The sequence below is a fragment of the Mobula birostris genome, chromosome 13, assembly GCF_030028105.1.
Source record: "Mobula birostris isolate sMobBir1 chromosome 13, sMobBir1.hap1, whole genome shotgun sequence".
In the NCBI taxonomy this organism is placed as follows: Eukaryota; Metazoa; Chordata; class Chondrichthyes; order Myliobatiformes; family Myliobatidae; genus Mobula; species Mobula birostris.
Genome location: NC_092382.1, coordinates 52,578,168 through 52,603,876, shown reverse-complemented (window position 1 = coordinate 52,603,876; position 25,709 = coordinate 52,578,168). Strand labels below are relative to the sequence as shown.

The 25,709-nt window shown below is 46.3% G+C and overlaps 1 protein-coding gene across 2 annotated transcripts in view; it reads right to left on the bottom strand.

Moving 5' to 3' along the window:
- LOC140206841 (uncharacterized) overlaps positions 1-25,709 on the bottom strand; it is a 29,620-nt gene that overhangs the window by 3,773 nt on the left and 138 nt on the right. The window contains exon 1 of one of the 2 annotated variants that reach the window (XM_072275084.1): positions 540-628. The exons of the other annotated variant lie outside the window; for it this stretch is intronic. The gene's annotated coding sequence lies outside the window, so the exon portion shown is untranslated. Of the gene's footprint in view, positions 1-539; positions 629-25,709 lie in introns of those variants that run through there. 2 annotated transcript variants of the gene reach the window in all.

Genomic DNA, 25,709 nt, shown 5'->3' with positions numbered 1-25,709 from the left:
TGTGATGTGAAACCTACTTGTTGCCCAGGACAAAAGTGTTTGATATAATTATGTACCCAGAGAGAGTGGGTCAAAACGTGTTCTCACGAGTAGAAAAGTCCAGAACAAGAGCAGGTAGAAGAAACAACACGCACACAAAATGCTGGAGGAACTCAGCAGGCCAGGCAGCATCTAAGGAAGAGTACTAATGCTGAATTCCCCCAGCAATTCGTGTGTGTTGCTTGGATTTTCAACATCTGCAGATTTTCTCTCGTATGTGATAGGAGGTAGAACAAAGGTGATTTAAAAGATTTGTTCCCTTTCTCCGAGTTCCCAATCCTTGCATTTAGACAGCTGGAGCTCAGCTCTGTCTGAGAGATCCATCGGTTCCCATTCCCTCATCAGCCGGAAGCTCCCCGGGGCCCGTGTACGGGTCGTGGGGCTGAGAGAGAGAGAGAAGAGAACAGGACTGTCCCGGGATTCCGGGTCACGGTGTCCGGAGCTCACAGTAATTATCCCGAATTCGGTGTTGAAAACCCCACCAGCAAACTGTCTCTTACCTGGAGCCGATTTTCCGAGGCCTTTAGTGTACTGCGCGCATGCGCGATATTCGGGAACAAACATCAACCCTGACGCCTGCGCATTTGATCGGTGCTTCCGCGACGGCGAAAATTGTTATGCCGAGCTTTCTGGGTAATCACGGTGCCATTAAATGTTCCGGCAAGCTTCGGTTCCATGTCCAGACCTCAGTTTTTTTTTTGTGTAGAGTACTCAGTAGCTGTTTTAACACAGAAAGCGGATCCCATAAACGATTTGCTCAATATCAACAGGTATTCCGTGTATCTAATGCCAAAGTACAATCCTCTTACAAATGTAACAGATTCTGCAGTTGCTGGAAATACTGAAACCCACACACACACAATGCTGGAGGAACTCTGCAGTTCAGGCAGCAAATAAGCAGCGGAGTTCATAGGCTAAGCATACTGAAGGAGCTCGGCCTAAACGTTGTGTATTTATTCCTCTCCACATTTGCTGCCTGATCTGTTGATTTCCACCAGTAATTTGCAGAAATTAACCACCTTTTTTTTTCATTCAACCAGTTTCCAAATGTTTCTGATCTTTAATTTGCAGCCATATCCTGCTGGTCTGATTTCTCCTCCTCCTCGTAAACTCTAGACCCCATAATTCTCTGGAGCCCAAAAGCCCTGAATCATACTGCCAACTCTTTCTGAATCCGCTCTGTCGAAAATTCAATCGCTAGTCTGCTGTCAGGCTTGAGAGGCGCATTGCAACAACCCAGCTGTCTGAAGCACAGTCCTTTGAAATTAGTGGAAATGACACAAAACGTTGGAAAGAGCGGGGAAGGAGTTTAACCAACTTCGTCCAGAGCCTTGAAGAACGTCAAAACCACAGTGAGCACGTCGTCTTATTCAGCCTGGAGACAATCATGCAGGAGATTCATGCAGGTGTATAGGATGATGAGAGGCATTGATCGTGTGGATAGCCACAGGCTTTTTCCCAGGGCTGAAACGGCTAACACGAGGGGGCATATGTTTAAGCTGCTTGAAAGTAGGCACAGAGGAGATGTCAGAGCTAAGTTTTTTCTAAACAAGGAGTGGTGTGTGTGTGGAATGCACTGCCAGCGACGGTGGTAGAGGCGGATACAATAGGGTTTTTTAAGAGACTAGATACATGGGGCTCGGGAAAATAGAGGGCTATGCGGTAGGGTAATTCTAGGCAGTTTCCAGAGTAAGTTACATGGTCGACACAACACTGTGGGCCAAAGGGTCTGTAATGTGCTGTAGATTTCTATGATTCTCTGAAATTCAAGGGAGATCTCTTCTCCCACGGAGTGGTGACTGGTTGCAACCTGTCATCAAAGGGAGAGTGAGAGGGGAAAGGCAGGGATAGATTTTGATATACTGATATGGAATGGAAATATGGGCAGGGATCAAATAGTCTGAGTGGCCTCCCTAGTTTACATTGTGAGTGTGGCAGAGACAGTAAGTACCTGAGACACGGGATTTGATACAGAACTGATTTATCTTTCATAGATCCACAATATTAAACATCAGTCCAGTTTAAGGCGAACATCAGCAGAATGGACTCCTCCAGTGCTCAGTGACCAGGGTTCAGTCATGGGTGCGATGAGCAGCCGCAAGAACTGCAGAATCTGACAGTAACAGTCCCTCATGAACCTGCAGCTGCCTTCAGTCACCGTGATGGTTAAACATTTAACACAGAGCTGATTTGAACTTCCTCCCTGATGTGAAGTTGCTGGTGTTGCAGCAGCTGGGATGATTGAGTAAAACTCTTTGCTCACTCCGGACAGAAATGTGGCCTCTATTTATAGTGAACTCAGTGAAGCATCACAAGGTGGGTTAACTGAATGAGTCTCTTCGCTCACACCGAGCAGGTGAATGGCTGCTTCCCAGTGCGAAGCTATTGGTGTATCTGCAAACACGAAGAAATCTGCAGATGCTGGAATTTCAAGCAACACACGTAAAAGTTGCTGGTGAACGCAGCAGGCCAGGTAACATCTCTGGGAAGAGGTACCGTCGACGTTTCGGGCCGAGACCCTTCATCATGACTAACTGAATGAAGCGCTAATAAGAGATTTGGAAGTGGGGGGGGGGGAGGTGGAGGGGAGATCAGAAATGATAGGAAAAGACAGGAGGGGGAGGGATGGAGCCAAGAGCTGCAGAGGTGATTAGCAAAAGGGATATGAGAGGATCATGGATCTGGATTCAGAGGGACAGTGGGAGAAAAAGGAGAGTGAGAGAAAGAATGTGTGCATAAAATTAAGTAACAGATGGGGTACGAGGGGGAGGTGGGGCCTAGCGGAAGTTAGAGAAGTCGATGTTCATGCCATCAGGTTGGAGGCTACCCAGACGGAATGTAAGGTGTTGTTCCTCCAACCTGAGTGTGGCTTCTTCTTGACAGTAGAGGAGACCGTGGATAGACATATCAGAATGGGAATGGGACATGGAATTAAAATGTGTGGCCACTGGGAGATCTGCTTTCTCTGGGGGACAGTGGGTAGTTGTTCATTGAAACCGTCTTCCAGTCTGCTTCGGGTCTCGCCAATATATAGAAGGCTATATCGGGAGCACCGGACGCAGTATATCACCCCAGCCGACTCACAGGTGAAGTGTTGGCTCACCTGGAAGGACTGTCTGGGGCCCTGAATGGTAGTGAGGGAGGAAGTGTAAGGGCATGTATAGCGCTTGTTCCGCTTACAAGGATAAGTGCCAGGAGGGAGATCGGTGGGGAGGGAAGTGGGGGGCGGGGGTACGAATGGACAAGGAAGTCGCGTAGGGAGCGATCCCTGCGGAAAGCAGAGAGAGGGGGGAGGGAAAGATGTGCTTAGTGGTGGGATCCCGTTGGAGGTGGCGGAACTTAAGGAGAATTATATTTTGGACCCGGAGGCTGGTGGGGTGGTCGGTAAGGACAAGGGGAACCCTATTCCTAGTTGGGTGGCGGGAGGATGGCTCTGCAATGGCCGACTGAATCCCTTCCAAAATGAGAGCCAGTGAATGACGTCACACTGCTATCAACGTCATGACAACGTATCCAATCAGATCACGGACATGGACACGTGATCGGGCTCTCCTTGTAGCGAGTGGGGCGCTGTCTTCTCCAGCATCTCCGCCTCCACATTCAAGGATCGGCGGCATTCAAGCGCTGGTGAACTGACAGAAACAGCGGAACTAACGTGATTGAGATTCGCGTACACAAATCCTTCACCTTTCCAGCCTGTTAAAAGTTTGCAAAGCATGGCCAGTTGGTCAAGGACAACACTTCAGCTGAGATAATTTTGGTCTCCATGGTGATGTCTGATACAAACTTTGTCACCGCTTCAAATAACTTAGAGGAACAACACCCCATCTTCTAACTGGCCATAGTTCAGGCATTCGGGCACAATATCAAACTCTCTGCAAAGCAAAGAAAAAAAGACAATCATACACCAAATTTGCAGAGAGAAAAATATCGTGCAAACAGCTACAGTGTACGAGCGTCCACAGCCACAAGGCAGTCATCACTGTTGTCTTAGTTCAGCGCAGAAACGAGGAAACTGGAGAGGGGTTCAGGGGAGCGAGAGAGTGACGAACGCACGAAGGCGTGCCAGGAGGGGAGGAGATGACGGAGAGTGGGAACTGTTTAGGGGAAGGAGGGAGTTCTCGGAGACGGTGTGGCGTAGGGGAGGATGAGGGTGACCGAGATGGGGAGGTTTGTGGAGGCGGGTGGAGGATATGGGAAGTCGAGTAGGGTTGGTAGAAATGGTGAGGACCGACGAAGGAATGCCCATCTCTCACCGACTCTCCTCCCCTCTCTGCTCCAGAGGTCGATATCACACACTGACACAAGTACTTCCAACTTGAAATGTTTGTTCCGCTTTGTGGAGACCCGCTGTTGATCGCATTGAAAGGAAACTACATGGGGAACGATTGTCTGGTTCCCCTCGTCTGGAGAGAGTGAGGACTCACCACACACTCCCCAACACTTCCGTCTGGCTCTGCTTCCACCCACCCAGTTCCCAACGAACCTTTGAACCTTTTTTGAACATTTGAACCGGTTTCCCAGGTACCTCGATTATTTAAAGGGCTCTCTGCATTGATTAATTGCGCTGCAGCGGGATCCTTGTATTTGGGAGATTTCCTTTCCTCGCGCTGCCGCTTAGTCCTGCCTCCGCTGTCTGCTTGTATTCCTTTGTCTGACCTCTGGTTTCTGTCTCTACAGAGGAATCTGCCATTACCCCGCTCCTGTGTTGAGTCGGTGTCCCCGCTCGCCGTGACAAAGTCTGTCATTTCTCCAATGTCCTGCCAGCGGCCACAGTGACGCTACCTGCCTTTCACCCTGCACTCTTCAATTCCCCGCTATGCAGAAATCTGCCCGTGTCTAAAATACACAGAGCCTTTGGTACACCTGTATACCTGTTCGTTAATGCAAATATCGAATCAGTCAATCATCCGGCAGCACCTTAACACATTACAGTTATGCAGACATGATCAAGATGTTCCTGTTGGGACCAAACGTCAGACAAGGGAAGAAATGTGATTGAACTGACGTTGAGCATGGGATAGTTATTGCTGCCAGACGGAATGACTTGAGAATTTCTCAAGCGACTAATCTTCTGGGATTTTCACTCACATCAGTGAATCAAATAAACGCACGTTGCCACAGCGGCGTGCGGAAGAGCATCTCTGAGCGCACAGCACGTCCAACCTTGTAGTGGCTGGGCTGCAGCGGCAAAAGGCCACACGGGCTTCCACTCCTGCACCTGACCACCCGGCCACTGACTGCGTATTTACTGAAGTAGCCTCAACTACAGAGGAGTCAACAGGTTCATTTGTTACATTTCCGACCGATCCCCTCTCTTTCTTCTGGATTGCAGTCAGTTTACTCCCAGGAGATTCATAGGGTTAACCCCGTCATCTCCACAATCAATTCCTCGGCACTATCTCCACAGCCAGTCCATTTCCCGTGACGTAACGCTGCAGGTCTACACAACAATTGTGAGAGAGCACACTTAGAGTACTGTGCTCAGTCCTGAACGTAGCACATTGAGCATAAAACAATGCAGCAAAGCAACCGGCCACTCCAGTGGGGGCGAATTCACAGAGAATAATGATTATTAGGAATTTGATAGCAATCTCTATCCTCATTATTATAAAATGAATTCTTAAAAAGCACATTTTAATGACGACGTTCAATGAATCGTAGAATTAGAGAATAAGACATATCGTGTTGCAACTGCGGGCGTTAATGTTACCAGCATGAAAAACTCTTATTCATAACCAACCCCGTGACTAATGTTGTTGGGGTGGCAAAGTTACAACAATGAAACAATTTATTCCATTTGCTTAGAGTGTTTTTTTTCCTTCAATACTGCGAATATACATTACTAGATTTATGGAACGCTAACGAAATCAATGAAGTCTTTGGGATATTTATTTGCAATTTCCACCATGTTCTAGTCGGATATTATTTCTGTTATTTACATAGCAACCCATTTAAAGTCACCACATATTTCACTCCATTGCTCAGCTCCTCTCTGAACTTCCTCTGCGTCAGCCCATAGATACAAGTGTTGGTGCAGGTACTGAGAGACGTCAGCATAATAGCACATGTTTGAAAGATGAAAATCGGAGTATTCAGATGTTTGTCTGTGAAGGGATAATTCACCGCTTGCCAGTTCATAGAGTGTATTATGTAGGGCATCCACAGTAAAATGAAATTACCTGACAGAGCAAACAACAGGATAATAGACTTTCTCCAGTTCTCCACTTCTAGATCTTTTTGATTTTCACTGTTACCCCGGAGTCCCTTGCGGACTCTATTTGCCGCTATAATGTGTCTCGCTGTTAAACCGTTACACAGAAGGATTAAGCAAATGGGTAATAACGGTGTGGTGATGCTGTCAAGCAATTCGTAGGCCTTCCACGCTGGAGAAGTGGAGTATTCAGGTATGAGGACACAACGCCACGGTACATTGTTAATTATTACATGAGGCTCCACTACAAAGTAAAACGGGATGCACCGCGCAAGGCCCACAACCCCCACTATTACTGTGACGATGGTCGCTACTCTCTCTGTACAGTATCGTTTCCGAAAACTTTGACAGCAGATCGCAACGAAGCGATCGAATGTGAAAGCCACTGTGAGCCAAACGGAGAAATCCAAGCTTGCAACTGTAAGCACAAGCGTCAGAGCGCAAACCGGAGTGACGAGCAAGAATCTGGCGTACATGTAGAGATTATTGATATCCTTCACAATAAATACAATGACAACAACAATGAGATCTGCCGCAGCCATTCCCACCAGGTAGCGAGTGACACCCCTAGAGAGTCCACATTTTCCACGGGACAGGATCACAATCGCAATTAAATTCACTGCAATATAAAGAGAAAGCAGAGGTTAACTTTAGAGAAGTTCAGACGAATCATTTCCCCCTCATTAATAAGTGAGAAAGATGCTGATTGCTCTGAGCACATACCAATCATCTGCTTTACCGGCGTACTTGCGCTTAAGAATTCAGGATGCGAATATCAGACTTGACTAATGCTTCGTAAGGTGGAGGTGTAATGCACGTGGAGGAATATGCTGGGGTGCATCGGACTCGAAAATATTGCAGACGTCCGATAAGAAATATTGAAAAAAGAAGCAAAATGCTTAACTGGTCACGCGAAAGATGTGGAAATAAACGGTTGATGATGCAAGTCGATAAATCCTTCAGTAAAATTAGAAATGAAGGAAAACGCGCTGTTGTTGTGTTGCAACGGGAATGGGGTGAGAGAAAAAGAGGAAATGGGCCGTCTTCGACACTGCGACTCCTACGGTGCAGTAGCGATAAACAGCTTTGTCTGGGGGATTCAATGGACTGTCAATTGAATCCTAAAACATGTTGCTTTTATCCCAATGTGTTAAAATGCTGTGAATACAAGATTTTGACATGCAGACTGCCAGAGCTTCACGGCGTAGAGCTGACAAATCACCTGTTGCCGACTTTGTGCTGATAGATAAAGAAAAGCGAAACGGTTTCACTGTCGTAGTACGGGGTGGTGAGGTACAGTCGGAAGAGATCTAACATTGAAATGACAGCTCGTCCGAGACTATTGTTGATGTTTCATATATTGGCTTGCTTTTTTAATTTACAAAATGTATCTGCATTGACGTTGTAGCAGTTACTCCTCTGGTGTCCCTGCAATACCTGACTGGTTCCTTCCTAAAATAACATCATCCCGTTCCCCTAAATCACGAAGTGTTTACCACATAGTACTGATATCATTATGTCTTGTTTTCCTATTGTCAAGTCATGTTTTCTTTAAAGGTACACAGCAATAATCGTTCAGAAACTTGACATTTAACAGATGCTTCCCAGACAATTACTACAACAGAACAACGCAACGGACGTGTGGATTGGTACAAAAACGATCACAGTGTACAAAAGGACGAGAGAAAAGTGATTGAAAGGGTCCGGCACAGGGCCAACGAATTGAATTGTTTTCTCAACAGGTTTGATGGGGAGGCTTCTGTTCACCCTCTACAACCAATCTAAATCCGCAGCTCATCCCTTTCCCTCCGTCTCTCTCCAAGGACACCATAAAACCAATGATCACAGACACGTGGACTGTCACTTTTAACAGGTAAAGAGAGAGAACAGCAGGCTTCATCCAATCCAGGCTGTTGGCCCGGATGATATCAGCCCAAGGGCACGCAATGTGTGTGCTACTCAGCTGGGTGCAGTCATTCGATACATCTCTGATCTGAGCCTCAGTTTGCAGAGGATTCCTTTGCTGTGGAAAACACTCTGACTAGTTCAAGAACTCGAAGAAGACATATCACACCACGCCCAGGGACTGCAGGCCACTGGCACTGATCTCACATGTTATGAAATCATTAGAAATGCTGCCTCTGACACACATCCAGACCATCGTAAATCCATCACTGGACGTCCCCAGCAGTTTGCTTACTAATCACATATTGGAGTCGAGTACACCATTTTTTCCTGCTTCAACGGGCATACACCGATCTAGGCGAGCCAGGCCACGCTGAGAATCACGCTTCTTGATTTCTCCAGTGTTTAAATACCACACGGCCTGCTTTACTAGGGTGTGAGTTTACGGAGATGCAGGTGGATGCTTCATGACTGTCCTGGATTACAGACGAGCTGTCCAGATGGCCACAGTATGCGAGACTGCAGAACTGTGTATCAGTTACTGTGGTTAGAGGCACAGGGGCACCTCAGCGGACTGTCCAGTCCTCCTTCCTGTTCACCGTCTACCTCGGACATCCCGATACAACTCGGAATCCTGCAACCTGCAGATTCTGCCATTGTGGGCTGTATCAGACGGGGTTAAGAGGCTGAATACAGATGAGAGGTGGACAACTTTGTTGAGTGTCGTGGGCTGAATCACCTGCTGCGCAACATCACTAAGACAAAGGAGTTGGTGTTGGACTTCAGGAAGCTGAAAACACCCGCATTCCCATCCCCATCAAGGGAACAGATGTGGAAATCGTTCGGGACTACTAGTACCAGAGAGCTCACATCGGCAATTAACGGGACTAAAAAGACAGAGCCTCTGTACCAGAACGGGTAGGGGCAGAGCCGGCTGTGCTTCCTGAGGAGGCTCCGGTCATTCACTGTCCGCGATACTATGCTGCAGATGTTCTGCGACTCAGTGGTGGCCAGCATTATATTGCACGCCGTCGTCTGCTGGGGCGACAGGGTGAGAACAGCTAACGCCAAGAAGATTAATAAGCTCGTAAGGAAGATACTTTCTGATAAGGGTATGGAATTGGATTCCCTGGTGGTTGTGTCTGAGCCGAGGATTCTGCAGAAGCTACGGAGCAATATGAACAATTATTCTCACCGCCTCCCTGACATGCTGGACCAACAGAGAAGCATAGTTGGTAGCGGACTGTTTCCACCGAGCTGCACCACTGAACGCCACACGAGATCCTTTTTCCTTGTGACTATGCAAATCTACAATCCACCCCCCCCCCCCACCCTTAAGTATATACTTCCTGGTTTCATTGCGCATCGGTAGTTTGCACTATTACTTTTTAATGTACATATTTTAAATTATATATCTCCGACTAAGCAACTTTGCAACAATATTTTCCATCGGGATAAATAAAGTGTAATAGTTATCTTGTCTTATTTAATCTTATGCTCATATTTTTTTGTATACTAACTAAGTGCTGAATAGAAATGTATTCGTGTCACTGCTGTCATCCTGACAGCATGTATTAGATAATCCTGGACACACTATTGAAGAGATGGTCATGTATATTTTCAATCATCAGTCGATGTTTGAAAACTTTGGGAAAAATATGTATCGACGGTTTTACATATTCTACTGGTATATACAAAATAAAATTACCCTTTATGCCTTTTTGTTCTCCTATTATTTCTCTCCGTTAGTAAACTAACCTGCATCAGAAAAGTGAAGTTCTTTCTACAGATGCTGCTCGAATTGGGAACAATTTTTGGTTTAATCCGAGAGAGGATATTCTCTGAAAGTGTGTGGTTGAACAATTTTATTGAAGAGCGAGGATCATCAGGAGTGATCTCCAGCCAAGACAAAGTGGTAAACCACCACTGAACCGAGGCTCACCAGTCTATGACTTCCGGGATGTTGGGGCATGTGTGACCTGTACAAAAAGGATGAGTTGCATTTCCTTCTCGGGATCAATAAAGTATGACTATGACTATGACTAACCCAGGGGGACCAATATCCTAGCGGGGAGGTCTGCTAAGTCTACTGGGGAGTGTTGAATCCAGAATTGTTGGGGGGTGGGTACCGAACTGTAGAGACTGGGGAAGAGGCGGTTGGCTCACAAATACAGAAAGCTTGGAAACAGTGTGTGAGGGAGGATAGGCAGGCGATAGAGAAGGAACATAATAAGACGGACAGTTTGCGATGTGTCTATTTTAACTCAAGGAGTATTGTGAACAAACCGGATGAGCTTCGAGCGTGGATCACTACTTGGAGCTATGATGTGGTGGCCATTAGAGAGACTTGGCTGGGTCAGGGACTGAAATAGTTACTTCAAGTGCCGGGTTTTAGATGTTTTAGAAAGAACAGTGAGGGAGACAAAGGAGGTGGGGGCGTGGCACTGTTGATCAGAGATAATGTCACGGCTGCAGAAAAGATGGACGTCATGGAGGGATTATCCACGGAGTCTTGTGGGTGGAGGTTAGGAACAGGAAGAGGTCAATAACTCTACCGGGTCTTTTATAGGCCAGCCAACAGTAACAGGGATCTCGAGGAGCAGATAGGAAATAGATCCCGGAAATGTGTAATAATAACAGAGTTGTCGTGATGGGAGATTTTAATTTCCCAAATATCGATTGGCATCTCCCTAGGGCAAGGGGTTTAGATAGGGTGGAGTTTGTTAGGCGTATTCAGGAAGGTTTCTTTACACAATACGTAGATAAGCCTAGAGCAGGAGAGACTGTACTTGATTTGGTACTGGGAAATGAACCTGGTCAGGTGTCAGATTCCTTTGAGGAATCCATGCTGAGTTCTGCCTATCTTGTCTCATATGCCTCCAGGTACTCTGTAACCTCAGCCTTGACAATCGACTCCAACAACTTCCCAACCACCAATGTCAAGCTAACAGGTCTATAATTTCCTTTTTGCTTCCTTTCCCCCTTCTTAAATAGCAGAGTGACATTTGCAATCTTCCAGTCCTCTGGAACCATGCCAGAATCTATCGACCTTTGAAAGATCATCGCTAATGCTTCCGCAATCTCCACAGCTACTTCCTTCAGAACACGAGGGTGCATTCCATCTGGACTGGGAGATTTATCTACCTTTGGACTATTCAGCTTCCTGAGTACTTTCTCTGTCGTAATTGTGACTGCGCACACTTTTCTTCCCTCCCACCCTGGAGTGTCCGGTATACTGCTGATGTCTTCCTCAGTGAAAATACTCGTTCAGTTTCTCCGCCATCTCCTTATCTCCCATTACAATTTCTCCAGCATCATTTTCTATCGGTCCTATATCTACTCGCGCCTGTCTTTTATTCTTTATATACTTGAAAAACCCTTTAGTATTCTCTTTCATATTGTTTGCTAGCTTCCTTTCATAGTTAATCTCTTTCCCTCAATGACTTTCTTAGTTTCCTTTTGTAAGCTTTTAAAAACTTCCCAATCCTCTGTCTTCCCACTAATTTTTGCTTCCTTGTATGCTCTCTCCTTTGTTGTAACTTTGGCTTTGACTTCTCTTGTCAGCCACGGTTGCATCCTTTTTCCACTCGAACATTTCTTCTTTTTTGGGATATACCTGTCTTGCACCTTCCTCACTTCTCGCATAAACTCCAGCCACTGCTGCTCTGCTGTCTTTCCCGCCAGTGTCCCTTTCCAGTCAACTTATTTGACGTCTGACCATATCTGCCATAATACCCAAAATTTTATTTTGGATATCGTGATGGGTGTTTTCTTTTTTTTGCATTTCCAGGATTATTCTCTATTTTCTTTAGCTACAGTCTTATCAAACTGCCACATTGCACTGAGAAACTCAACAAAGTTTTCCCTATTGCCACATCCATCATCCTCCCGGTGTCCTCGCTGGGCAATGCCTTGAAATGCAGTATAGCGTAGAGATTCAACTACTGCTCTCATATACTCACGATTTTCTCGGACAATCTTTGCATGTCCTTTATCAAGCATATTTCCCAATCTTGAACTGTCCAGTTTCCTCAATCTGAATTCGGCCCGCGCCTCCATAGCAAACTTATCAGCTGCAATTACATGGTGGGTTTTGAAAGCTGTTGTAGCTTTCCGCCAGTTGCGGTAACCAGTGACAGTGAAGGTGGACTCAGAATGGAACCCATGTCCTCCACACAGGAAATGCCTGCATGCAAAGCAGAACGTAGTGTCTTTCGTGATCAAATATTCCAGCCAGGAGTACTGGTCAAACCAGCCACGAATTAAACTCCTTTGCTAATTGCAAAACTGTTGTGAAGGGTAGTTTTTTTAATGCTGGCCGACGGGGTCCTTCCACAGGCTGCTGGCTAACATCACTAACAGTATCCCCAATAGCACTAACAGCAGCTTCATCCACGTTTTCTTCCGAATCCCGCTCTATTTCTTGTTCCTCTACTTCGCCCTCACACTCTTTCCATGAACTGCTGTTGTCCTCATTCCCACTTACTTCTTTCTGCATGTCGCTTTCAATTAAGACAGACTCAGGCTGAAACACCATTGATCACCACTGATTCATCTGGATGAAGTTGTTTTCTCACTAAAAATCGATCCATTTTGCACGCCGGCCAAAATAATGCACGTGCCAGGCCGACGCTAGATTGTAAAAGCACAATGTGTGTGTGTATACTATCAATCTCTCGCCTGAGTGAGAGTGAATGACATCACTACCTTAAGTGATCTTAGATCAGCTTAACTGATCTGAGGATGGCAACGGCAAGACATTGACAACGAACGAATACGCAGAAGTGCAGAATGGATCTGCCCTTAGCCCAGCACAGAGACAGAGCTTGTAACTTTATTGCTACATGGGTGTTGTGGTAATTGGGGGCGCTATTTCACGAGATCAACTGGAGAAACAAGCAGTATTCAAAACTATACAAAGAAAGCAAAGCAGCAGCAACTTTTATGTCAAATTTCAATTAATTTCTTGGTGGTGCTATTGTAATTTCTTCTGGTGCTATAGCACCAGCTAGCACCACCTCAGCGCCGCCCCTTTGTGTGGACCATAGAACTCTGAACAGTAGACCGACACAGGATCGAAGATGCGCTGGCCTGTCTGAGTGGTTCGAAGTGGTTCAGTGTGCTGGACTTGAGGGGTGGGTATTACCAGATATCCATTAGACGGCATTTATATGTCCACTGGCATTCTTCCAGTTCGAAAGAATGCCATATGGCATACCGGGAGCCCCTGCCACTTCCCAGCCTGTCATGTAGAAAACGATGGGGGATATGATCTCATAGTGTTCGGGTCCACCTTGGAAGAACATGAAGCCAGGCTGCTAAAGTTGCTGGGCCGCCTAAAAGCTGAAAGGATAAAACCTTCCCTGGACAAGCTGCATGACATCTGTTAAATATATTGGGAACATAGTCTCATGGAATAGAGTATATACGAATACGTCTAAGTTAGAGGTGGTGACATATGGCAAGGCATCTGACTGCGAGCGCTTTGCGCTCATTCCTTGGGTTCTGTGGATACTACAGGAATTTCGTGAAGGACTGCACGAAAGTGAGTCATCCTTTAAATCAGCTTCTGTGCGGTTACCCTCCCTGAAGGAAGAACAGGAGGAGGATAGAAGGAGAGGAGGATAAAGATTATCTTAGCACTTCGGAGCCTTTTGCAGCGAGATGGGATGCGAAATGTGAAGAAACCTTTCAATTGCTGAAGGAGTTGTTGACGCAAGCACCTGTGCTGGCTTTTGCAGACTCCCGATTGCTGTATGTACGGCATACGGATACCAGCAGAGAGGGCTTAAGGGCGTCCTGAATCAGGATCAGGGCACAGGGTTGAACCTGTTGTGTTCGTCAGCCGGAGTCTATCACCCACGCACAAGTTGGAGTTCCTGGCATTGAGATGGATTACGGTGGATAAGTAAAGCGACTACCTCTACGGTGCCAAGTTTGAGATGAGGACGGACAACAATCCTATAACTTATATCCTGGTCTCGGCGAACTTGAATACCACAGGCCATCGGTGGTTAGTGGCGTTGTCTGCCAATGATTTCAGCCTGACATACGGCCGGGAAGTAGAAACAGGGATGCCGATGTTTTGTCGCGACGTGCGCATGAAGGGCTGGACGGGGACGAAGAGTGGAAGAATGCTCCTGCCCCGGATGTGAAAGCCATGTGCCAGTTTGCCATCACGGTGAAGGCAGAGCAAAGGCAAGAGCAAATTCGAGCGGTAGATCAATTGGGAGCTTCTGACGGTTCTTTCCACAAGCTTACTGCTACCTGACTGCTCCGAAGAGAAAACAGTGGCCGGAATTGAGTCCTGAGGAAGTGGCAGCTGCTCAGCGAGATGACCCGGGCTCCGGTATCATTTGGTCAGCGGTTGAAAAAGGAGGCATTGCCCAAGCGGAGAGGACAAAACACGCTTCAGTGACTCAATTCCTGATTGGAGTTGAGGAACCAGTTCCTATACTGGGTCACATAGCCTCCCGAGCGGCCTCGGCGTTCCGTACTGGGTGTGCCTGAGAAGTATCGGTGGATTCTATTGAAGGCACTTCATGATGATTCTGGCCATTTCGGGGCTGACAAGACCTATGGATTGCTCAGAGATCAGATCTACTGTCTCCGATTGAAGCTAAAGGATGAAGAGTACTGAAAATCCTGCGTTCGCTGTATGCGGAAGAGGACGCTGCCGACGAGGTCCGCTCCATTGTCCCGCTTGCAGTGCGCGATCCGCTGACGTGGTGTGCCTAGATTTCCTCTCAATAGAGCCAGACGTTAGCAACATGGCGAAAGTCTCGGTCATTACGGATCACTACAGCAGAGTGCGCAAGACTTCCTCACCAAGGATCAGAGGGCGTCCGATGTGGCTAAAGTGTTGTGGGAGCAGTATTTCATTTATTATGGCCTCCCCAGGCGGATACATAGTGATCAGGGACGGAATTTTCGAGAGTAGGCTCATACATGAGCTACTGAACATGCTTGGAGTCGAGAAGACGGGGACTACGCCTTATCACCAGCAGGGTGATCCCCAGCCCGAGAGATTTAATCTGAACCTGTCAGATATTCAGCAAAAAGAACAAGTAATGTCAACATATTGCACATCTGGTCCACTACTACAACTATACACGATATGAAGCTACCAGGTACTTGTCATGTTATCCAATGTTTGGGTGCGAGGCGGGGTTGCCCATCAATCTCTGGTCTTGGACTGGAGAGGAAGATCCACCACGCAAGACGTTCGATATGAGAAGGGAGCTGAAAAAGAATGATGAATTAGCTAAGATTGCAGCTGTTAAGCAGAATCAAGTAAATAAGAGGATGTATGATTAAAAGGTTAGGTTCTCTCAATTCATGCCTGGAGACCGAGTTCTCATAAAGAATTTGAGGCTACCTGGGAAGTATAAGTTGGCTGACGCAGGGCGGCTACACTTTATGTAGTGGAGAGTCAGAAGCCAACTAACTGTACCAATTTTCCTGGTGAGACTGTAGGATGGGAATGGTCCCGTCAAGATTCTATATTGGAACCACCTTCTTTCTTTGGGACAACAGGTACGTGTTGACCCAAAGCCTGATCTGGACCCTACACAGAGTAAGAGGACTCTGCGGCGACGTGGAGAGACTGAAGGACCAGCGGCAGGAAATATTACACCATCCCACGCCCCTGACTGGGATACGGACTCGCAGGATGAGGAGAAGGGGCTGTGGTATATGTTGCCTTTTGCGAACTCCCCACCAATTGAGGAGGAGATTCCCAGCCCTTTAGAAGCTGAGGCAGATGAAACCGGGGGGACTATCTGTGGACAGGCAGGTTTGCAGCTGGACCACGAAGAGGGGTTGGGCAGTAAAGTAACCGGGAATGAAGCTGAGCTCAGTCAAGTGGCAGAGGGACCTGTATTGCCGGAAGGCACAAGAGATAAACAGATTAAGGCCTCGCCATGTAGACCAGAAGTATCCCAAAGGGTGTCTGAAACTGAAGGCGCAGATGATGGGATAACTAGGTCTTAAAAGGACAGAAGACTCCCAGATAGGCTCCCCTATATAGCACCGGGGGAACAGAGGGTTGTGACTATCTCCCTAGTGAGATATGTCATTACCATTTAGAAATGAATTGGAGGTTCTGACATCGCGAAATTCATTTGAAAACGTTGTTATTCATGAGGAGATGACAAATTATTTCTAGGTCATGAGGATATGACTATTTGTGGTGGGGGGAGAGTGTAATGCCCAGATTCATATTTTTACTGTTATGCAGCAGGTAATTTATTTAGCAGCTCTGTAAGAGCAGCCTGCTGTGTTTCCAGCCTTTTGGGGTTATTGTTGAAGAGATGATGTGGAATGTATGCCACCCAATCAGCAGGAGGTTTTCTGTGGTGACGGACAATAGCTTGGTCCTGGGCTTTTCTTGCGCGGGAGATGAAGAGAGAAGACGCTGGGAAGGACCGGTCGTAGCATACGATCCGGTGGGAGACCCCTTTGTTCGAGACGGATTCCGAGCGACGTTCGGAAGGCGGTGTAGGTGTTCACACTGATCGACAGCCCAGTTCCTGATTGACAGAGAGTTCAAGATGATCTCCAACCTGTACACATTTGATTGTTTAATTAGAATGGGCACTTTTCTTTTTGTTGTCATTTACTAACCCTTTAGTTAAGTTAAGATTCATAAATACAATTAATTTCATCGTATGCAATGTACCGTCTGTTATTTCATGGCACCAATTTGTAACAGGGTAGCAAATTACTTAGCATCATTACAAACTGGGGATTGTGGTGGGAGAGCACCTCAATCTCACTAATTTGCCGGAGCTGAGGTTTCCCTTCCCCAAACGTACGTCGACAAGGAAACCAGGGTGTTTCAATAATAATAAAAATATGAAAGTTGATATCGGGACCAGGAGTCGTGGAGTCCTGGAATGTGAATTCCTTGTAGGAATGAGTGAAATTATCCCCTGTACTTAAGCAGCCTGATCATTTACTAGCAAAAGCTATTTCTAAACCTGGTGCTCTGGGACCTGATGCTCCTGTAACTCCTTCGTAATGGCAGCATTGAAAAGCGAACATCTCCTTGATGATGGTGGTCCTTGATGATGAATGCTGCTTTCCTGTGACAGCTCTCCTTGTAGATGTTCTCACTGGTGGGGATGGCTTTACCTGTGATGGGCTGGCTGCATCCACATTATTTCATTGCCTATTCCATTCATGGACATTAGTGTCACCACCCCAGACCATGATGCAACCAGTCAAGATATTCTCCTCTGTACGTCTGTACCAGTTTGTTTCAGATTGTTGCTAAATTAAACGTACAAGGTATATGCTGCAAATGCTTGTTACTCTTTTCAGAATGCCAACGATTACTGCTCCTGTAAGGCTCTACACTAAGAATCTCAGTCAATATTGGAGGTATTAGTCACACACTGATCTGTTGCTTTAACAATGTTCCACAACCTGCCTACATCTCAGCTACTCTTTCTGCTGGTGACATTTCAAGAACCTTTGGAAACTGAAGCGCCCAACATATCAAGGTTCTCCTATATCAGCAACCTGAAAGAAGCCCAGTGGGGGGGGGGGTGCGGGGGGAGGCGTGGAGGTTATTGATAGTGTGAATTGCAGTCCATTGTCAGGGTTGTACAAATCTCTGGCTTTGAAGTGCTGGGGTTTACTGGTTTGTAATGTGGAGTACTCTGCTGGGTGTGCACTGGTCTGTGTGCGCACTACAGAGTTTTATAGTTCTGTGTCCTCGTAGTGAAGGTCTAGATGTTGTAAAGATCATTGTCCCTGGGGCCATCTGCTGACTGTCCTTCTACTATATCAAATGCAGATCATGCTTATACCAGAGATGCACCCTCCACTGTCTCAGCATCAATGTGTGTCCCTGTAGTGCTCTGTTGAGTTTCCTGTTGTCTACCTCCCTGCTGTGCAGTCCTGGAGCACTGCTGAACTGTGTGTAGTCTACGGCACTGCGTACACACAGTCCAGAGCTGTCTTTTACATGTCTCTGCTCTTCCAGTTTTGCTGATGGCTCGTATACTCTGCGGGCCGAGTATGGTCTGTGTTGGCATGTGTCCTCAGAACACAATGTGAGGTTGTTCATTACTTTCTCTGTAATGACTGGGGCTGGAAATCTGTGGCACCACAGAGCTGTCCTGCTTTGGCTGGGATTTGTATTCCTCCATTTTGTTGCAGTGTTAATTCAGTTCTGTGGGCTTGTCATGGTGTGCAGAATAGAGTGATGTTTGTATTACTGTTAAGTTTCCCTTCGTCGCAGACATCATACAGGTCTCTGTTCACACTGTGCAAAGTGTCTGTGTGTAATAAGAATCTCCGCTCTTCCGATACTGTTCCATGGTTGTGCAGGTGTTTCTAAGACCAGCTGTTGAAGAGGCCTGTCTCCTTACAGTATTCTGCCAATAGTTGTGAAGATCACTGACCTTTGTCTGGAGGCAACTGCTGTAATAGTCTGCATCCATAGAGTACTGCATTCGGTGTTGTAAAGGCCGCTACCCTTTCAATGCAGTGCTAATGATGTTTAAAAGTCAGCAGTACGATGCAGAACTGGGATGGTCCAGCACTGGTCATCAGTGCGATGTTTTGCTAAATCTCTGTCATGTATTAGAATCTTGTACTGGTCAGCGCCTTCACCGGCCAGTGTTGTGCTCTGCCAGCTCAGTGTGGGTAAAATGCAGTTCCAGCATTTTTATGGAAGTGTGCCCATGTTACAGATTGGACCGAAGCTTCCTGAACACCAGTTTTAGTTTTTGCTATTATTAACGGCCACGGGATTATTGTGGGGTAGACGATTCAAACCATCGTATCTAATCTAGCTCCTAGAATAAGATTCTCATTGTCCCGTTTTCTACTCTTTTCCCACAGCTCGGAAGATTAATTCTCCTGAATGACATGTTCATTTCCTCTTTGAACACTCTGACTGGTTGTTCACACCACCCCTGCAGGCAGCGTGTCTCAGATGAGAACCACAGTCAGTGTGCAGATAAGGAAATCGTCATGTGCCCCTGTGATCCTTTGCCCACTGGACCTCAAATCGCCGACCAGCAAACAGTGCAGAGCACAGCAGAGGAACAGCCCCCTCTCCTCTGTGTGTGTGTTGACCTTTAAGACAGTTTAGATTGCATGTTTGCCTGCATGTGGACTGTGTCTCCCAATCGACAAAATCCACCGACAGATTTACCCACCTTAATGCTCTTTGACTCCACACCACCTCCTCCTTAGTATTAACACAACTGTGAGTATCATCATACCCCCTTCCTGATCTCGCTGTACTCCATGACCTTCTCCTTAGTTAACACAACGAAAACAAAGTATTCATTTTGTACATCGTATGCTAACTCTGGCTCCAGGCATACATTCCCTTCTTTCTCCCTGAATTGTCCTGTGCTCTCCCCAGTATACTGTTCTTTTCAGTGTTTGCATCAAATTCTTTTGGATTCTCTCTCACTGAGGACACTTCCTGGTCACTCTGCTGATTCGCACTATGACTTGGCTCTTTATTTCTAAATGATCCTCCAAGACCCGGTGACATTTCAGCTCCCTGAACCTCACATTTGACTCTTCTTACTTTTTTAGAAAAAAATACGCTATCTCTCATCATTGAAAGTCTATGAATGTTCTCAACCTTCTCCACCTTCCTCACAGGGACAGTGAAGCCCTGATTTATGACCAGCTGAATGTTAAGTGACACTCAGATGCCAGACATTGATTTAATCTGTACCATCGGCACCATGACTGCTATTTAAGATTTCTTGTCCAGTTTTACTGTAGTTAGCCTTCACCGAATTTACATTTATCCCCCTGCAGCTCCAGTCTTATCCTTATCAAAAACTGTTTGCGAAGCTCCAGAATTATACTACTGATACTACTAAGTCAAGCACGTCTCCCTCCCTGGTCGTCCATCTAAATACTCTTTCAGGAAGCATCCCAGGACCCATCTGAACCACAAAGCCCCATCCATCCTCAAGGGATAAGGGAATGCCAGTAATGTTGGAGTGATTATTTACCCGCAATAACTGCATGATTGCTTTTACATCAGCCCATAACCTCCTGACCTGTCTGTTGCTCTCTCTTACAGGCTGCAGGTAGAACACCATCAGAGCCATTGCACATTCCTTATTATTGAGCTCTACCTGCATCGTGTTACTGATGAAGCCTATGGGATGATCTCGGACCTGGGACATTCTGCCTGATCAGCAGTGCAGCTCCCCAACCTCTTTGACCCCCTCTGGAGGGATTGCCTGAATCATCTGAATTCTGGAATGGTTAGCGACCAGCCCTGACCTTCTCTCAACCAGAGCTCTGCAATATCTGGCTCACTATGTCACGTACTAATCCAGGTTCTAAACGCGTCTGTCTTAAGTGTTACACACTTTTACTGACATAACCTCACCTCAGCCCCTCGGAGACACCGGACTCATTAACGGGGTCAAGTCTGGGCTTATTTTGGCATTCCTTGACCTCGTCTCTACCTTTTACTCAATGCTGTTTGCATACCTGTAGTTCTAGTCCCCACTCTCTCGCCTACCCCTCAACACCCGGCTTGCGGATGCCACATTTTAATGGCAGGGCAGCTGCAGCACACTTCCCAGTTAGAACATGAACACCCCTTCAGCACAGGTGTAAAACCCATGCTTCTTACACCAGTCGCACCAAACCTGGAAGAGAGCCCGATAATATGTGTATACGATGCCCTCCCTCCTGCACAAATTGTTAGCCACACATTTACCTGTTCTTCCTTAGCATCTCTTCCCTCGTAAGCCCGTGACACTGGAAGTGATCGTGAGATCACTTTTCCGGAGTCGCCAGTTCTTGAGCCATAAACCTCCTTAGCTACTCAATTAACTTGTTTGAAAATTCTAAGGGATCTATAGACTTGCATAGCACGACTCCCCTGATCCTCCACACTGCGATAAAATCTGCCATTTGTACTCTGTAATCCAGTTTAAATTTTTATTGTGTATCAGCTCGTACTGTTACTCATGGAAGTCCATCTATCACATCGTAGCCCAGCTCTACACCGTGTCGACGTCCCATTGTAACCTATGATGAAATTCTACGCTATCCACAGCTACAGCACATAGGTGTCCTTGATTCATTTAGAGATGAAGCGAAGAACAATGAGCCGCCGCGCCCAGCAACCTCAATGTTGCCCGAGCCTAATCACTAAGTTTTGCTTCCTTTTTTAACTTGGCAGAAAACCCATAAAAAACACGGGGATTTTGTACAAACTCCTTCCAGAAAAACACCGGCATTGAACTCCGATTTCCAGTGCCCCGAGCTGGAATAGTCGGATTCTAAGCGCTACGCTACGTGGAGGTTCAAACTGCAAGTTACTAACCTACATATCCACTTCCTCTTTCAAGTCATTTACAAATATGAGAAAAATCAGATCTCCTGGAAATTCCCCATCTACTGCCAGTCCCATACTCACTGGGCAAGATAAGTCTAAACCCAGGCAGCTGAGTTTCCATCAGTCCCATGCCTCCCGACGTTCTGGGTGAATCTATTGCAGGGGCTGTTGTCAAGCGCCTCACTCAATTCCATACACAGAGCGTCCACCACTCTAGCCTTTGTTTTGTCAACCCCTCAGAAAGTCATTCAGGTGCGTAAGGCATGATCTTCCCCTCACAAAACCATTTGACTGTCTCTAATTATGCTTCTACAAATATTTGTCAAACCTATTGTGAAGAATTCCCTTCAAAGATTTAGCCTCCATTAATGCCAGGAGTCATGGTTATACAATTAACAGGATTATCCTCACTACCTATTGCCCGTCTTAACCAAGCTTACATTTAGAGTTTATATTTAGATATCACCCCCTCACAATGAACATTAATTGACATCACGGACCAACCATTGAATGATTCAGATTGATTCCTCAATTCAGTTTCATCTGGAGTATGTAATATCTAAATACAAACTGCTGCTATTTTCACCACCTTTCTAATTGTATAAACAATAATATCCCCGATCGCGTTTGTTTAGAGAGATCCTCCAATTTTCCAGTTGCATGAGTTCAAAATTAACTGAGGCTTTGTTCCATTAATTATCAAGTGTCTGTTTCTGCAACGCTGTCCTTTTCAACCATTATACACCTGTTCTTTGTCCAGGGTCGGGTCTGTGTTGGCACAGCCAAACATCTCATTGACACTGACTAGGATTAGACCAAACATAAACAAAAGACATTCTGCGGATTCTACAAATCCAAAATGCCTGCAGAGTTCTGCAGACCAGGTAGCATCTATGGAAAAAAGTAAATTGTAGACTCTTCAGCAGAATTGGATTCTCTCTCTCTCTCTCTCCCTCTCCCTCTCCCTCTCCCTCTCCCCTCTCCCTCTCTCCCTCTCCCTCTCCCTCTCCCTCTCCCTTCCTCTCTCTCTCTCTCTCTCTCTCTCTCTCTCTCTCTCTCTCTCTCTCTCTCTCTCTCTCTCTCTCTCTCTCTCTCTCTCTCTCTCTCCAGTCCCGCTGCCTGAGCTTGCTGAAGCTTTTCTCCAGCACTTTGTGTAGGATTAGACCACATCAGTTCCCATTTCTCTTCACTGTGTCTTTTGTTCTTAGGTTCACAGCATCTCCTCTTCCACCCAACCACCACCTCCGCCCCCCCATCCACCCCCCCCCCGGCAACTCTTTCTCTGAAAGCTAAAATTCTGTTACTGGAAATTAGTTCAAACGGGAAAACAAAAGGAAAACTACACGTAGAGACAGAGGCGAAAAGGAGCGTGAAGGAAAGGAAGGGTAATGATGGGAACAGGAGAATTGATACTGACGAAATTATACTCCAAAAACAGACAGTTTTGTCCGAATTGGGAAGAAGGAGTGACAGGTTCGCCTCAACATTCAATTTCAGCATGGCGAGGGTGAGATGCAAAGGGGATTTTTCTGGGATGCTGAGGCTAGGGTACCGTCGGGATCGGCTGTAAATAGCTGTTTTGTATCTGTAAGGCAACACACACAAAATGCTGGAACAACTGAGCAGATAGGGAGCAACTTTGGAAAAGAGTGAACATCTAACTATTCAGGCAGACAACCTTCAGTAACTGTGTTCATCATACTGTTTCCGTTTGCTCACAAGTGGGAGTACAGAATAGGGACATGAAAGCAGCTGAATTGTACTACTGCACAGCATTTATTTATATCGTTTAATGAGTTTCAAAATCCAGTTCAGTGGGTATATCACCGCATTCTTGAGGTCCTCTCGGAATTTGCTCTGAGTCAGGGCGTAAATACACGTGTTGGTGCAGGAACTGAGAATTTCCAGCATTCCCGATGTCTCTTCTACAATGTAAACAGGATTCATGACAGAATAATAAACAAAACTCATTGAAATCCGTTGATAGATATAAAATACCAAACGTGTTCCCCACAACAGTATGAAACTACCGGTTATGCTGAAGAGCAAAACGATGGATTTGCGTCGGTTCTCCATCTCCCGGTCCTTGTCATTCTCTCCACTCTTTTGTCCCCGGAGCCTCCTGCGGGCTCGACTGGCCACTAGAATCCGCCTGGCTGTCAGAATATTGAGCAACAAAATCAGAAAGAATGGGACACAAGGGGTAAAAATGCGGTGAAGCATCTCAAATACCGCCCATGAAGAAGAGTATTTGTAGCTCGATGTAGGAACACAATACCAGGGAACACCATCAATTATTACAAGAGGTTCAGTAGTAAAGCCCCAGGGGACGTTCTCCAAACAGGCCAGCACACTCACTGTCCCGATAACCACAGCCGCCGTTCTCTCGGTGCAATATTTTGTTTTTAGCTTCTCACAGCAAATAGCCACAAATCGATCGACGGTGAAAGCGACAGTCAGCCAGACGGAGATCGCAGCGCTCGCAAAAATCAACCATCTGGCGAGACTGCACACAGGAGTAATGAACAGGAATGATTGTGGAAAATAAATCCAAGCAGTCCACGTCAGCAGCGGTTGCGAGATAACGACCAGGAGATCGGCCGCTGCCATTCCCACCAGGTAGCGAGTAACACATTTGGAGAGACCGCACTTTCCACGGGAGAGGATCGCAATCGCCACCAAGTTCGCTGGAAGAGAGACAGAAAATAGCAAATTGAGAAAAAACTGAGCAGAACCCAATGCAGCAGTTTTCGGGGATCATCTAATATTTGGACTTTAATGCTGCATTTAAGGGTAGAAAGTTGAAGAGAGGTCCAAGAGCTGACTGAGTTTATACATTAAAATAAAGCCAAATGATTTGAATTTGGATTCCTTTCTGATGACCAAAATGTGAAGAGGCAGCGGAAAGATAAAGCGAGGTAACCTCAGAGTCAGTACTGGTTGGAGCATTTTCTATCGGCTTCATCCGCGTCTGATATGAATGAAATTAATAAATCTGGACGCTGATGGCGGGATTCTTGCATTTGACAATCATCAACTTCCATGCGACTCCCTGTCAGCAACAGAAGAGCCGAAGGACGAAACAGAAACAGGAAATCCCGGAACCACTCATCCAGGCAAAATAGAATATGTGGGAAAGCAGTTAGCGTGTATTTTGTTGGAACTGTTTACAGAGAGCCCCTATGACACGACTTTCTATTTCTATAGATGCTACTTTGTGCCTCTAGCATTCTCCGTGTTTGTTCCCTATTCCAGCATTTCTCACCTCGCTGATTTTACAACAGAACATTGTCCGAGGCAGCAGTCACAGCGAGGTCTGATACAGCCTCACAGATATACTCGAAGTCTCCGACTGAATCCATCACAGCGAAGCCGGGGAGAGGGATTCAACGTCCAGTAGCAGACCCGGTGACGCAGTGGAATGTCTGTAGAGGGGTCAGATGTGGATATGATAGAATACATTTCACAGTATTGATCAGCAGCGACGTCACTGTGTTGTCCAACAACTGTTTTATTTTCTGTCACACCGCACACATTTACTAAAAATCCTCAAGTTCCATGCTGCAACATGGAACTCATCACATTTCCTAAATCGTTATCACTAATCGATGGTTTGATCATTACACGTGGCTCACACGACCGCTGACATACCAATGCAGACAAGCAATTGTTATCATCTCCACAGCAGTATAAACACAATATTGGCAAATGCAGTGTAGCTGCTTCGAGACCAAAAGCACAGAGACCCGAGCATTACATCATTGAAACACAAACCGCTGGAAGAAATCCGCCTGCCCCACTGAGGTCCACCGATGATTTCTACAGCGTTTTATTTTTAGATCCAGACATCAGAATCCACAGTGGCTGGTTTCGATTCCATTCCGAGAATGCCGAACACTAGGACTGAACATGTGACCGTGGAAACCAGCGACAGAAACGATCACTACGTTGGCATTTAACTTCAATTCCCACCAACGGCAGCCGATACGGCGGCTTACCGGGAATTCCAAAGGCTGAAATAAATGGATAGTAAACTTCTCCTATCCGCAAAAGGACTGGATACCCCATTTCAGGAATAATCTGCCAATTGTCTTGCTTCTGAACTCACAGCTCCTTCAGCAACTCTGAGCTAATGCATTCAAACCGGCTCTGATTTATACAAAGGATCAGTCTCCAGAGATACGGTTATGCCGCTGACGAACTGACAAC